We start from the raw sequence: 16559 nt of genomic DNA, 5'->3' as shown, positions 1-16559 counted from the left end.
TGGTGGAAGCAGTGTCAAAGTATTACAGTTAAAAAATGCAATGAAACATTAAATCACTTCACACAATTTCAAAAGGTTCTTTTTGCCATTGTGTTTGGTTTCTCTAATCCAGAATTCTCCTTTTACATATTCCTGGGCTACTTCCTACCACTGGAGGGTTAGGGGGGGGGGGGGGGTTAGGGGCTGGACTGCGGGCATGGCCAGAACGAAAGCCTTGTGGTGGGGCTTTCCATGCGCTTTCCGCTAGGGGAGGCGTGCATGCGCAGTGAAATTGTGGAAAATGCAGATTGCTGCTATCGAATCTAAAGCGAGAGCATGAGCCAGGATTAAATATGAATTCATCCCGAAAGAAATCATACATGGTGGTAAATGAACTCAACAGTATTTGGAAGGGCGACATGATCGAAACCTGGTTCATAGTGTCAACGACCGTCTTCAGACGCCACAGAACTGGGCCACAACGCGTCAAAAATATAAATGAATGCGATGACGATGCGTGCGTGAAAGATTGCCAGCAGGGTACTCTGCAATATATTTTTGACTTTAGACAAATCGCTTTCAAACAGCAGTTTACAAGAAAACAGACATAGAAAATGTTATCCTAAAACACGATTCAAGTGCACCACTCTCTGAGCTCTGAGTGCAGAAACAGTATGTCTGATATTGTGCAAACAATTGAGAACGAGAAAAAATCTATTTTTTTTTCACGTGGTGTTGTCGCGTTCATAAAGAACACTCACTGCTAACCAGTTCGTGTTACCTTTATTGCTGATTTTTTTAAGGGGAAAGCTCCTTCGCCGTGGGTCGTTTGTCCCATGTCGGCGTAGTCGTCGTAGTTGCATTGCATTGCATATCAATAAAAACGGTGTCACAGCGTATCCACAGAGTGAATGATGATGCGTGGGACGAAGCGTCTATCCGTGCGTGCGTTCATGCGTTCATCCGTCCATCCGTCCGTCCATTCATGCGTCCATGCGTTCATTTTGGGTGGTATGGCCTCGCACTTCCGAACGATGTTGAGCTTCCAGACGTTGGTGGACGAAGCACTTACGTTTACCGATTCCTCGTTGCTCTTGCGCACACGCACTCCTATTGCCACGAGGACGGATTGCGGAGAGCTTCGCCCCACTCGTCATCATTCACCTGGTGGATATGCTGTGATATTTTTTTTTATTTTGTGAGCACCTCGAGTGAAAACAACTCGATGCTTGTTCGTGAAAGTATGTGTTTACGCATAATGTTAACGTTCCTCTTTTTCTTCTTTTTCTTGCGTATATAAAAGTTACGAATAATTTAGTATAGGCATGAGGAGTTTGCGCGCAGCAACCGACTTTATTATAGAATGACTGCAGAGTTCTCTCTCACTAATCTTTTTAATCACTTGAGTTTTTTGCTTTCATAGTTTTTTATTTCTTTTGTCTCCACGAGATTTGTGAGTGAAGTGCGATTGAAAGCGGGGCAACTGCCTTGAATGCAGCACAATAAATACCTGCCGGCAACGTAGATAACATAGAATAATCTAATATGATCTGCCTCTTCGAGCCGCGCGCGCCACGTCCAGTTAATCTGAGCGTTCATGACTCTATGCGCTGTGTAGGTTGTGTACCAGCGGGAAAAAAATGAGACGCTATGGGAAAGATTTACTGAAATAACAAAAAAAAGAGTAAGAGAAAAAATTTGGTGATCTTCCAAGCTTCCTGCATCGTGAGAAGAACACCAATTAAGCTAACAAAATTAACTGTGAGTATACCCAACCTTTTCTAATCTTGGCTACGAAAGAAACACACGCAATCGTATTTGTACCAGCAAGAGTTCTTCCGTGTTGTTTGGCGGCTCGTGTGATGACATAGATTAGCAAGATTCTGAGCAGCACATTTACTGCGTTACGGTGTCTGCGAAAATAAGCTGCGCATCACTTCAGTAACCTCCGGTATTGTATTTTTTGTTTATTGGTTTGACCTCAGGAATACTGCAACTTCTACCTCGCTATACATCTTTAATTTTCTCATTTATGCTCTGAATCAAATGACGCGTGCTACCTAATGTGCTACCACACACACACACACACACACACACACACACACACACACACACACACACACACACACACACACACACACACACACACACACACACACACACACACACACACACACACACACACAGGGTGTCTTAGATTCATTTTATTTTTATTTTTTCTCGTTATACATTGTGTGCGAACCAGGCTCATAGCCAGAAGTCTTGAAACCTTGAAGGATAGGGTTGTTTTCCCGTGCACAAATGAAAACTGTAGTCGTTCTCGAATAGTGAAGGCCTTGGATAGGCGCACCACCCCCCCCCCCCCGCTCCCCGAGAAAATTTCCATACTGCACGTTCAGTCAATAAACGTATATTTTTTTTAGTGTTCGGTGCTAAATAATGAGCACCCAAATACAGTTAGGTTATTTATAGGTTAGGAGAGAAATTTTGCTTACAACATAAACCTGCCAACATTTAAGCTTTTAAACTTGATAACGATTCAGCACTTAAAGCTGCTCGCCATTTAAGGTTTGTGGGTTTTGCACCTGCAGTTTACCATGCACGATACAGCTCTAGCACACTTCTTTTTGTGGTTGAGGGCATACAAAGACTTCGCAAAGTTCTCCACGTTGAATTGAATTCTATAATAACATGAATTGAAGCGGGCTTACCGGTGGCCGCAAAACTAAGCCACCCTAAACCTTGCGTGACAATACGGTTTCTTCTAGAAATTTTCACCCGCATCTATCGAACGAGCCTCTATATCCAACTTCTTTAACAGCACTAAACAGACCCATAAGCATCGCAGCTTCCATAAGTGGACTGGGACGTCTGTGCCGCTAACGAAGTCGGCTGTGTGATTATGGAAGGAGCGACCTAAGTAAAGTGAGTGTGGAAAAGAGAAAAAATGAATCAGTGCCCAAGCGGAAGCGTGGTGCGGCTTTTATCGCCCGTTTAGCCTGAATAGTTCATTCATGTCTTTTTTCAATCATTGCTTACGTTTGTCCAAAAAGAAAAAAACATTCTGTATTTGGCACCTTCGTCTTCCCTTCTTTATTCTAGAGTGTATGTGTTCAGTAGTGGGAATTGTCAAACTTTTGTTGCGCGTACGCGCCACAAATTTTCCTTTTTTTTCGCGCATAATATGATCGTAGTTTGGTTGCGGAAAACGTTTGTGTTTTGAGCATCGGGTGCGAGTTAAGGAACTTCATAATCGGTCTACACTAGTCCAGTGTGCGCCCTTATGAGATACCGGTCTTCTATCCTACATCATCCAAAGATAGCTGGAGTCATACTCATCCTTCGTCTCAAAGAGCCATTTATTTACAAACCAATGCAAGGAGCAGGCTCTTTGTCTCAACCCTAAATGCAAATGTAATTACTACTACTGTTGAAAGTTGGCAACGCACCTCAAAAAGTCAGCAACTCACTCACTAATATGAAACCTACGAAATCCCTGCTTTACGCGCCTCCTAGCACTTGGACGTTATCGTTGTTGCTGAGAATATTAAAATTGCTACTACTACTACTACTACTACTACTACTACTACTACTACTAATAATAATAATAATAATAATAATAATAATAATAATAATAATAATAATAATAATAATACGGGAGTACAGAGAGTAGTAGTAGTAGTAGAAGTAGTAGTTGTAGTAGAAGTAGTAGTTGTAGTAGTAGTAGTAGTAGTAGTAGTAGTAGTAGCGGTAGTCACCGCTATTGCCATTGTTGATGTTTTTTATAGTTTCTATTAGATTTTTTCTCTATGTGTGCCTGTATATTGCACACTGGCTGCTCCAAGACTAATGATCTTGATTGATTGACAAGTTAATTTAATGGATTCATTTTTAAAGGTACGTGAGGCGGTGACAGTCACAATGCTAACAATAGCAACGGTACTCTAGGAAAGGGTCACGCCCAGCTTGTGATTGCGAATCCTTTTTTAATTTATAAATTAAAAAAACATGTCACCTAAAATACTACTCACTGTAGTGGGCAGCACGATAAGCAAGCGATGCGAACGTGACTTGTCACTACCAAGGTTTAGCGTAAAAATTTATGTTATACTCTCTGTCGAAGGAAAGAACAATTTCTTTCTTTCCGTCATCGAGGGCGTCACCGAGGGCGAAACGCTCACTGTCGCGCACCAAAAGGAGATAAGCGTACTCATCCATCGAAATCTAAAGGGTCTAACACTTCTTTTCAATTTTAGCTCAGTTTCAGAAAAAAATATTTCGAAAAAAGTGGGCAAAAGCTGACAGGGAGGCGGAGCTGATCTAATGGAAACCTTGAAGGTTTTTGAGCATGAGACCGACGGGCAAGTTTAGAACCAAACATGTATGTAGAAAAAAGGTCTGACTTATCGTGTTGCTAAGGTGAGTGTCGGAGAAAGTAAAAAAAAAAAACGACAGTATCCTAGAAGAAAGAACAAACGAAGCTCTGAAGAACGGGTAGGTTGAAAACTGTTTTGGGATTCTTCGGAAAAAATGACACGGGGTAAGCCGAAGAGCGATGGAGGGGACGATAAATTGGATGCAAGAAACACGGCATAACGTGGATCGGGGAAAAAAGTCTTCTAACCTTAACGACTTTTGCACCGTCACTATAAAACATAGAGTAGACGAGAAAGGCGGTCGGATCGTGACTTTGGGAGACGTTGGTGCACGGCAGCCGCGCGGAATGCTCCCTAACCATGATGGGTGTGGGAAACAGCAACTGCAAATGTACGGCAAAGAGTGCGGCATAACTTCTCCTGAAAGTAGATTCGGCATAAAGAAATGTCGATGGGACAAGCAAAAACGAGAAAATTCGGGAGGTCTTGTCCTATCGGGGAAATAGGGGCGAATGAAGTCAGGCGCATGCGTGACGTCCTGCATTTCTTTCTTTCTTTCTTTCTTTCTTTCTTTCTTTCTTTCTTTCTTTCTTTCTTTCTTTCTTTCTTTCTTTCTTTCTTTTTTTCTTTCTGTCTTTCTTTCTTTCTTTTTTCTTTCTTTCTTTCTTTCTTTCTTTCTTTCTTTCCTTCTTTCCTTCTTTCTTTGTTTCCTTCTTTCTTTCTTTGTTTCCTTCTTTCTTCCCTTCCTTCTTTTTTTCTTTCCCTCTTTCTTTTTTCTTGTTTTCCTTCCTTCTTTCTTTTGTTCTTTCTTTTTCTCTTTCATTCTTTTTGTTTCCTTCTTTCTTTTTTTATTTCCTTCTGTGTTTTTCTCTTCTTCCTGTCTTCTTTCTTTCTTTTTTTCTTTCTTCCTAATTTTGCAATGCTATACCTCCAAATTTTTTTGCTTCTATCCCGCAGTAAATTGAACCTTCAGCCAAGTGCTTAGCAGCGCAACACTTCTACTGTTACTGCAACAACGACTATTATGTTTCATAACGAGGCAGCAATAAAGTGTGGCAACGTGATATGAAAATTGGCATCGATTAAAGATCACATTACCGCATCAGATAGGAATGATCACCGAGGAGCCCACGATGAAGTGCAGCCGAGCGGCAGAAGACCCCGCATATAAAGCAAGGTCAATGTCAAGATATAGAAAACTTACGCTTGCTGGTATAGTTAAAGAAAAAGCGCACCCGTAATGCAACTGAATATGTAAGCATAATTGTCGTCAGGCTAGGACCGATTCCTCGCAAAACAGTTATGGCGGGTTCCGTTTAGAACAATATGTGTACGCTAATAAAGATAACACACAAGTCATGGTATCTTTTGGAAAATATTTCAAGAATGGAAATAATAAGTGGTCGATTTTTTAGATAACACATAACATTCGTGAACACCACCATTGATTATCTTTCTCAGTTTGGGTGTTATTAATTTTGCTATAAAAGTTTAAACTTCATGCGGGTATTCCTTTCGTTCATGGGCATATATTTTCTCCCTCGGACACTGTTAGGCTTCGGTTTTATTACTGTGTACTGACAATTTACAATTCGCACTAGAACCACGCTGCTCGCACGCAATCTTCGCGTAGCGATGAAACTATTGCACTCTTGAAAGAGCGCCTATTTTGCGAAAACACGAATTTTTGTTTTTTTTCTTTGTTTTACCGACGTTTTTTAACGACCTAGATAATCGATCTTCTCCAGCTCCCGCTGATAAACACTGAATATATAATTGCCGGGACGGCGCTATGCTTCTATTTCTAGTCTTGACGGTGAATTCAGCGGAAAGAACCACCCAATTTCGGTTTACAATCCGGTTCCCACAGAGTGAAATTCGTTTTGCCTCTGGCCATTACGCATGCAGTGAAGAAGGCTTCAGGGCCTTTAGAGCTGTTTCAGGTGGAAGCATTGACTAGGAAATCGATTCTTCTGAGTTAATATATGTAAACCTTCTTTCGCTATCTTTTTTTGTTTCATCTACATTTTAGAAGTATAGCAACTAGCAGACTTTTGGAGTTTGTATAGGGACATATACTCTATATTTGCATATTACAGCAGGTTAAATTCTCGACCGCCACAGATACTACTGCTGCCAAAACTTAAATAAATTTTTGCGTACGTGAGACATCACAGGGAATTGTCTACGACTTCACTCAATCAACACCCGCTGTTTAGCTACGTCCATTACAACGCCATCGTTTAGCACAAAGTCCTGCGCCATGAGTGTACACAACCTGTTTCAAGAAGCAACAATACCAGCGCATGAAGTCACTTTAACAGCTGCGTAAAGTTCAAGTTTGCAGTGCCCATACTTACAAAAAGCAGTCAGGCTAGAGTTGTTTGCGGCAAAAACTGAAGCTGGTGCTTATGCGGCGCCTATCGTTACCGAAGCTGTTTTACCCGTGAGAATAGCAGTTATGGGAGAAAACCTTCAAAATCTCTACCTCATAAACGTTCTTACAAATAGAGCATCGCATGAGTCGTACTTATCGAAGCCGTAGAAATAAAGAACCATGACACCATTTTCAATAACGCATCAAGTTCACTGTTGCCAAAATCCCACGGGTGCTACTGTAGATGCGCTATGCGTGAATAGCCTAAATGAAAAACACCACACTGTTTTCAGTACGGCACAAGAAACGACAACGCAAGCACTACATATAATAGTAAGAATGAAGATAGCGACAGAAACGTCGGCATTGCTTGGGTTTTGTGCTTTCTGTAGGGTACATCGACATGTAAATGTTGGCCACAAAGACAAAGTAAAAACAGAAAAATTAGTTACCTTTTCAGGCTGTTTTATGCTGCTCACTTCTTTTTTGCCCCGATGCTAGCTACAGTTATAATGTTTAAATTAGTTTAAAAACAATGATCTATTCAATATACCATCAGTTAAAAGGAAATAAATTGGACGTATCGTGAAGGCCCGTTTCACTTCCTCGAGATAAGGGTTCGAATACATAGGTGGCTACTCATTTACGTGCCTGGAAACATTCTTGAACATGCATGGTAAAAGACCACTGAATATGCTATTAAAGAAAGAATGAAGTTTACACAAATACTTTGAAGATCTCAAGTAAGACAGGAGGATATTAGTTTTTTTTTTTTCGAAGCGTACTTCAACTTCGTTAAGTATGATACACCACAGTGATGTCTCTCTCGTGGACCTTGAAGTAGATAGCAGTTGAAAATTCAAAGTTAGGCGTGACTAAAGTGCAGACCACCCGCAAATGGCCCGCGAACAATGCATCCGCCTTCGTTGCGGCAAATACCGACGCTCGACAAATCGATGCATGCGAACGCAGATAGGATAGACCCAGTTCGGCCCTAAATGTAAGGCGTTCATGCGACATAATCAGCGTTGAAGGTCGGTTCGAACTTTGCGAATCGATTACAAGGCTCTCGATCAGTGACTACGTTCAGAGCTCGCATTCTAACACGAGATAATGGAAAGCCATTACGACGCTTTGGCGATATATGTTATTGTTTACTGAAAGTAATGCACGAAAACTGTTATGATACCGTCGTTTATCACAAATAGAAAAATAAAACAATATGACGTCAAGGATGCATTCAAGCAAGTAGATATGTTTGACACGCGTTTCTGTGCTTTGCTAGCATTTTTATTGATTGAGGACGCTGAAAAAAAGTGGTAGATGAAAATGCACTTACACCTAAATGGTAGCAAGAACGCAAAGGGTCGTGATGTTAGTCCAACAGTATCTAGACATGTATGAACGACGAAAATCTATCAAAATAATTGAAACCTAAAAAAGGCGTAATCTACAGAAAATTTGGATTAAATCTGCTAATTTCATTTCATTTCATTTTATTTTTTTTTATGTACACACTTGTAACTTGTGAGCAAGCATGAATAGTTTCGAAAAATGGCACAGGATGAAAACTGAAATATGGCGAGACAAAAGAAGAGATGCTTACGCAGAAAAGACATTGTGGCCACACATTAAGAGGAACACAAGGATTAATTTACAAGGTACTGCATAAAACCTTTTCGAACTTGCCATACACTCACTACGTGGCCTTAAATAATAGGCGCAGAAGCGTGTGTGTCTTCTTTGTTGTGGGAGTGCCGGGCTTTACACCAGAAAACTGAACGTAATAGTAGATTATACCCAGTATACTCTAAAGCATTAACCACTTCTTTAAGCACAAGAACAGCGCAACCTAGAAGTAGTTCTTTCGCAACTATGGAAGCGAAAAAACAAAGAGAAAAGAGAACGCTGACTTCCAAGTAAAAAAAACATACATTCAGCTATGCCTACCAACTTGCCGAAGTTTCCACGCTTCATAAACGCAAAGCTATTATGCAAATGTTCTGACGCCTGATAGCAATGGGTGTTTGTACCACGCGATATTATTGAAATAAAACATGTTTCTACGTGAAGCATGGATACAGGACGCGCGCGTTCGTAAAGCATGAAAGCTACTTTCGCTGCGTTTTTAAGCAGAGCGCGTTTTTTTTTTTTCACTGTATTCACATGCAGACACGTGGATTGCATGCTTGACAGACATGCTGAGCCACTTCGCTCGACAAGATCTGTTTTCAGAGAAGCAGCTAATGTGGGTAGTGTTGTACAGACTTTCGACCCTATCTCGGAGTGGCTTGGACTTCTGGACATGTGTGTTTGTTTACCGGACTTTTGAAGGTTCGTTGGGCTGTATAAAACTGTGTCTTTCGCATGTGCGGATGCTAGCATAATTTTAAAACCATCAGTTGTGTACATATAAGAGACAACGTTTCATTGCATTTTTACATTCTATGAATAAGAAAAAAGCAGACGTGTAGCCAGGCGATAGAACACCCGCTTGACACGCAAAGGACCCGGGTTCGATCCCCACACGGACCCAAACCAGCCTGGTTCTCTACCCACTCTGACACAGGATATCTTATATTTGTTTCATTTCCATCGCTTTCAATTTTTCCGTCAAGCATAGGATGGTGATTTTTTGCTCACGACTGCCGACGCTCACGCCAACATTTCTGCGAAACTGGGTTTTTAACGCAGTCGCGTTAAACAAGAAGGTACAACAATAAGAATTGAGTACCAGATGATCTGTTTCTCCATTTGGCGGTTTATCCTAATGCGAGCAGTTGTGTCGACGCACGAAAAAGGTTTCCGACGTATTCAAATGGCCGATATAAATTACCTGCCTTCGGTGCGGACGCTGCTTCACCGCAAGCTAACGCGTGCCGCAAGGCATTACGGGTAAGCACTCCGTGCGGACTCGGCGACAGGGATGAACAATTCCTTTCGCTCTCCGCTGCGATCATTTTATTTTTCGTTTTCCAGAACCTTGTCAGTGCAGCACGCAACCGCAGCTGCGGCACACAATAACAATGGCCTGTCGCCGTGAAGTGAAGAAAGTGCTTTCAATGGGAGCCTATTTTACGAGCTTGTGCGGCAACACGGGCCTCTTATTCCCAAGCAGCAAGCAGTGGGCCGTTGGGTAGGAGCGAGCCGGGACCGTGAAAAGCACAAGAAATAAGTGAGAAAGATAGAGATAGTGTCAAAGGGAACCGCGATAATCCAAACGTTATGGGCCTCTGTTCCCGAGACCAGATGCGAAGAGCGAAGAAGGCTGTAAGGTGAAAAGAGCAACATGGTTGCCTGCGCGCTCCTAGTCGAAGAGGGGACGAAAAATAAGAAAAAAAGAGCGAAAGAAAGAAAGAAAGAAATAAAGAAGGAAGGAACGAAGGAATGAATGAAGGGAAGCAATAAATAAATAAGGAAAGAAGGAAGGAACGAAGGAAAGAAATTAGGAGAGAAGAGAGAAACGAAAGAATGGCACAAAGAAAGAATGAAAGAAATATGGAAAGAAAGAAAGAAAGAAAGAAACAAACAAACAAAAGGCAGCGTCGTGCTTGCTTCCTTCACCAAGCGTGGGGTGGAGTGTTGTTGAAAGAGGGGATCGAAAAGCACGCCAGTGATCGACGTACAGCAGCAGAGCTATAAAGCAAACTGTGGAGAGAGTCATTCGAGTGATGGAGATGAGAAGTGAGCGTGTGTGGACAAAAACCACGTCACAAGGCAATCGTATCTGTACGAATGAAAGAGAAAAAAAATTCTGAACATGATATTGGTTTTTCACTGCACTGTTCGATATCCTGTCTTTTTTTTTTTTTTTCGTCTGTGGTTCGCGGAAGTGCTCTTGTCGTTTCAGCAGTGTTGTTTCCGACACGTCAGTGCACTTGTTCACTTAGTGCGGAGCGCACGTACGCTTAAGTGGGTGGTGTGCGTGTGTGTACTGCGCGATTTGTACTCGCGCTAAAGGTTGCCACAGAGAGAGTACGTGCGTTTGACGATGAGTGGCGTTAGTATCGCGTTACACGCGATTCTTTTTTCCCACCCTGTTTCTCTACGCTCGTAGGACAGGCAAGAACGATCTTATTAAGTTTCAAACTTTTTCATGTATAGCGTTTTTCTTTTCTTCGCGCACCACGATGGTTCAGTGACTGTAGCGTTTCCATGCTAAGCTGGAGGGCGTGGGTTCGAGTTCCTGGCATTGTGGCCGTATCACAATAATCTGGAAACGCAGGCACACATCTGTACTTACATTTAGTTGCCCTTCACACAAGCTCAGGCATTCTGAAATAATCTGGTGTCTACACCAACAAGCGCCTCGTAATTGTATCGCTGTTTCTGGCATGTGTAACCTCCAAACTCAATGTAAGCTTTTTTTTTTGCACGGATGTGGCGGTTGCATACAACAACTGAAGTATATTGACGTTAAAAACAGTCCTGGCCTTTAGTCAAACTGGCTGAATTTTAATGGGCTTTCTGAAAAGTGTTCTTGCAAAGAAAAATGGAATTGACAAGATTTTCTATAAGGCATGTCACATTTCCCCAAATGTTTTACTAAGTCGATTATGTGACCGACGTAGCGACAATAAAGCAGCTTTCTTTCCTTGCGAATAAAAATGCGTTTCCGTTATCTCATGCAACGTTACAGGATTGAAAATCTCCATAGGCGAAGCATCAACAGAGTTCATTAAAGTACCCATGATGTAACAAGCGGCTTACGTTAGTATTTGATTGAGCGGTATGCCTGGCACATATAGCTCATAAAATAAAAATAACTAATAGCGCCAAAATCAACCATAATAACATGACAGCCAAAATCAAAGACGCCATCAAACGTGCAGCTATGCCAAAAATTAGGATTATCACATTTCACATCTGGGAACATTTTAAAATACATCGCCTTTCTTCTCACTGCCTGGACGGGTTGTTCGTAATATTCGAAAACTCCAACTGCGCAAATATCTACTCCTGCTGTTCTTGAAATGAAGCCCAGCGACATGATCCACATGGGACAAATTGAAATCCTATTTTAAATAGACGGCCATTGGGGGCCTATTTAGTGAGCGCTCTTCTGACTACTAGATAATAGAGATTTTGCATATTAGAGATTTTGATTATTTTAAACGACGTGTTGAGAGCTGCGTGCATATTTGAAATTGAAAAGCGCTTTTGTACAATGTGGGTGAGGAAGATTAAGACGACTCCATTAGAGCTGCTCTGGCTCCTTCCCCTCTTTGCTCATTCTGTAACAAGGATTAAAAAAATCCAGCAATATTTTTTATCGCGTAATCGCTTCAAGTCACCCAAGAAAAACATTCCTAAAGTGGTTTTTAATCGAATTAAATCACATTTCATTATTTTTTATATTCTTTCCTTGGGAGCCTCCAAATTAGGCCATTTTCACCGGGATATCTGTTCTGCTGTACAAAGACTATTGATTGAATCAAGGCGGTTTTGATTGCAAGTCTCTCAATTACTAAAATTTAATTTCTTTTAACCATTTTAAAATACATTAGATTTAAAAGTAATATGTGATCCACTTTCTAAATTATTGTTACTAGACCTATCTCCCAGGTGGGTGTGAGCCATTCGTTTCATCCATCATCATCATCATCATCGTCATGGAGGTTTCGGCCAGAGAGGTTTTCAGCTTTAAATGTACGAAATGATTACCTGCGTTGCAGCTTAGGCTATCTTGGTTTTTTAGGGGGGAAGCTCCTTAAGGCGTGGGTCTGTCCATCGTCCGTCGTTGTCGTACGTAGCCACCGGGATGCGAGATGGGAGATGGCGGTACTTGGAGTGTTCACTAGATGGACGCACGGATGGACGGACGCGTTGACGTATGGACGGATGTAAACACGGACAGACGGACGGACGCATGAGTGGTCGCTAGGACAGACGGAAGCAAGAACGAACGAACGAACGAACGGAAGCATGGATGGGCTGACGGACGCTTCGCCCCACTCATCATCATTCACTCCATGGATTTTTAATTCTTTTCTGTGCTACGAACGTAAGTATTAAAGTTTTGAAGGAGAAGATCAATAAAAAAAACCCCTTTTCTTATAGCTCTTCTTATTTACTTTTCTTCCAAGCCTACACATAAGAACACTGGGTAATGGTAGAGCACTGCATGGGCCCGAGCTGGCACGAAAACCCGGGCCGGACTGGGTAAGGAGTTGTTAGATCGGGCCCGGGCCGGGCTCGGGTACGTGAGCTTCGAGCTCGGGCCTAAGTAAAACCTGTATTAGGCACGGGTATCATACATATCGGTAAATGGCGTGTGTACGCTGCTTTGCTTTGTTACTTGAACATACTATTTAACTTATTTTGTCGTTTTAAAAGCTGAAACCTTCTAAAGTGAAGCCTACTGAAGCAATAGAATACGCCTAATTCACGTGAAGTGACCTTTCTCACGCGCGCTAGTCCAGTTGAAAGTTGGCCTTTTCCTAATCTTCTACCTTTTCTTCTCTGCCATAGTCCCAACTTTTTTCCTTGTGCAAGAGATCTCATTCTCCTCCATTTTCGCTGCCGCGAGCTGGCCTGCAACCACAACCGCAAGCCGCAGACAGCCAGACTTGCTTGTTTGCACCGAGGCTTTCGGTCATCGGCGAACCCACTCTCGGATTTTTGCACTCCGCACACCCCACACGCCCCTTTCGATGGAGAGCACTAAAGAAGCCGCCGGCTGGTTCACCTTCTAACATAGAGTTGTTTTCGAAGCCCTTAGTCCACTCTTGCTTCAAGACATAACACTTTCAATGATCGAAGGCTGTTGCACGAAGACGATGCGATAAGCATCTTCAGAGAACAGCGAGAATGGTGGCTTGCTTTGACTGATTTATGGCACTATGGTAGCAGCGACTCGGGAAGAAGGGTGGGTCAGAGAACGTTCTTCTTTTGAGCGTTAAAGCGTAGTGTACGTTGGTTACAGTTGCCTGCCGCTCAAGAGTCGACACGACAGCGTTACTTTATGTAGCGGTACCCAGCCCGGTTCCTCCCAAATGCAATCAGAGTGCGTTTTTGTTGTTGTTGTTGCATTGTGCAATGAATCAAGTTTGCAAAAGACTTGATACTTTTACTCAACTGCCCCCGCACGCATGCAATTTATGAAGATGAAAACTATAAATTTATGGCATTACTTTGCATTTTATGTATGTAATATATTTCGTACTCGTTCTTTGGAATGCAATGCTAACACTGCATGGTTAGCAGTGAGCACGTGAGACAGCCAGCTGTAACTCAGGTTACAGTTTATATTGTCCTGCAAATATTTCGCGAAGATGTTACGGGCGTAATTAGTCGAAAGTATACACAGTATCAGTGAAAGCTGGGACACTGAAAAAAGTTCTTAAAGCACTCCAGTAAATATCCTGTTTCCGGCAGGACAGCCCTCCCTTATGCGCAAAGCATAATTGGCTGAAACGGGCCGGGCCATATAAACAACACTGGGCTGAAACACGAAGTTTTCGGGCCGGAAAGATCGGTCCTCGCAGTGGCCCTATGCGTCCCATGCATTTTTTCTCGTTTTAGTGACTAAACGAGATATATACATATTTAATGCATCATTTTCTTTTAAATTTTCAGCTTTTTTTTTAACAAGCACAGTTATTAAGTTTGACTGTCATTATAATTTTGGTGTTTTTTCTCTAGGACACAGCTTTTGAGTTATTTAGCATCCACGAAACACAGAAACAGTAAAGTGAATAACTTCAATTCTGCTTCCGTAGCTGTATGTATTATGCGCAATAAAAAACAAATAATCAAATTGCCATCCCTAAATATGTAGGAAATCATGGTACATAAGTAATAATACAAAACATGGTTTTGAGATAATTGATTGTAATGTTTAAAAACGGCTGAAAAGCAATCACCCTTTGTCTTAAACACCATTTAAATATTTCATTTAGTAGCTACAAGCTTGGTAATCAATGCCAAAATCAATTTCTCGGATTATAGCTTCAAGTAATGTTTGCGTTGCTTCTTTTGTGAAATGTCAGGCAGCTCTGTCCACAATGTATTGTTGAGTGTGGTCAACTTTTTCTAGCATATTGATTGCAGTTTGGCCAGGCTTCAACCACATTTGAGAATTTGGGTTCGTGTGATACTACCATTATTAAATGCAAGGACATATTCACTGTGGCAATTTTCAAGACACTGAACCTAAACAAAGAAGGCAAAGACTCTGCGACTCAATACCTATTAACTCAACGCTTACACCGGGTTGTCCTCACCCGCTATTCGTTCTAATTGGATCACCAATAATGGTCATGTTCATTACAGACCATACCCGTCGTCATCATGCGCATGATTCGCCTCTAAGAACGCTGAAAACGCTGAGAGGTTCGTAAATAAAAGGCTTGCTGATTTAGCAAGCTCCTAATTGTTGAAGCAAGCCGCTGAGTACGTAGCTGGCATAAGAAGCGCGTACTGCTTAAGCAAATGGTCACAGACAATTCGACCCACAAGGATGCTACCGAAACAGTCCGGCGTTGACAGCGGCGTCGGTGCCATCGTTCGACCTCAAAGACTGTGCAAGCTCGAAACAACTGCGCCACCTCTACTGCTGCAACATTGAGTAAAGCCGCAACAGAAGCGACAAATTCAAAGAAGACTTCGGAGAGGACTATCTCTACAGAGCAATGGCCTATTCTTCCAAGTGTTCCGCTAACTATAGAACGTCAGCAGACCACGCCCACTCAGGGGTCTTCACCAACCGCTGATGACACACATAAGAAAGATGGGCAAAGTCATAACTATGGTTCGTTCTCTCATGTATGCCATCCGGGAGATCTTGTTGGACTTGAGGACAACGTCTGCTCGAAGCGTTCTTAAAGTACTGGACGTCTTAAGCCCAGTACTTGATTCGCTCGTGTATAAATATGGCTAACGATCACCATCATTTCTAAGAAGTCAAGGAAGCATCCATCATTCAGTGCAACTACAGTGGACTAAAACCACGTCTTTTCAGACTTTCGCTAATTAGTGTGCGTCAACATGTTCCAAGTCATCAGCATTTGTGAACCCAACGCGTGTGCGAGCTCTCCTTTCTCTCATTTTTTCCCGTCTTTCAAACTCCCTCATCCCTATCGCCTATGTATGGTAGCATACCGGTTGCTACAGACTGGTTAAAATCCCTGCCTTTCCTTTCGCTCCTGTTCCTCCCCCTCCTACAAGAAAAATGTACGAGTTGCCGTAAAATTTACACTTGCTGAAGACCCTCTTTACCCCGAGTATATAGACTTACCGACAAGCACAACAAACACAAGGTGTAATGAAGCTAGAAGCTGAAAGTGTTCAAACCGATGACCACCGAAGATAAAGTGTAGAAAGAAAGGCAAATAGTGTATTCGGACTGCCTTATAAGTTAGATGGCGATTTTTTATACACAGCTTACTTTATAATCATTTTGATTTTCGTACTTGATGTTTTTTAAGAATGTGACCCTAAACAGTGATCGCACACGAGGGGCTTGAGCTGGGGTTTGTTTTTACTATTTGCGTTCCTAAAAACCGGTCTTGAACCACACACACAAAAAAAGGCTGTTCAGAAGAAGCACGAATGTGGGAAATACACCCGAAGGGACAGCCTTTCAAAGTTGCACAGAAAAGAAAAAAATTCTTTTTTATTTAAAATGTGTTCTAACCTTTGCCCTAAATACTTATCGTTAATAGACATTATGTTTCTATGGAACTATTCTGATAGAGGAAAGAGTGTTCCAAGAATACTACGTTTATTCCCTTTCTTCAGTGAAAGTGAACATCTTTTTGTTAGAAGATGGCAGACGTGCAGAGCAGTGTGGTTCTGTAATACACTTCAGCAATTCAAACGTACAT

Source organism: Rhipicephalus microplus, chromosome 4 (assembly GCF_043290135.1).
Source record: "Rhipicephalus microplus isolate Deutch F79 chromosome 4, USDA_Rmic, whole genome shotgun sequence".
In the NCBI taxonomy this organism is placed as follows: Eukaryota; Metazoa; Arthropoda; class Arachnida; order Ixodida; family Ixodidae; genus Rhipicephalus; species Rhipicephalus microplus.
Note: the sequence above shows the minus strand (reverse complement) of the source record.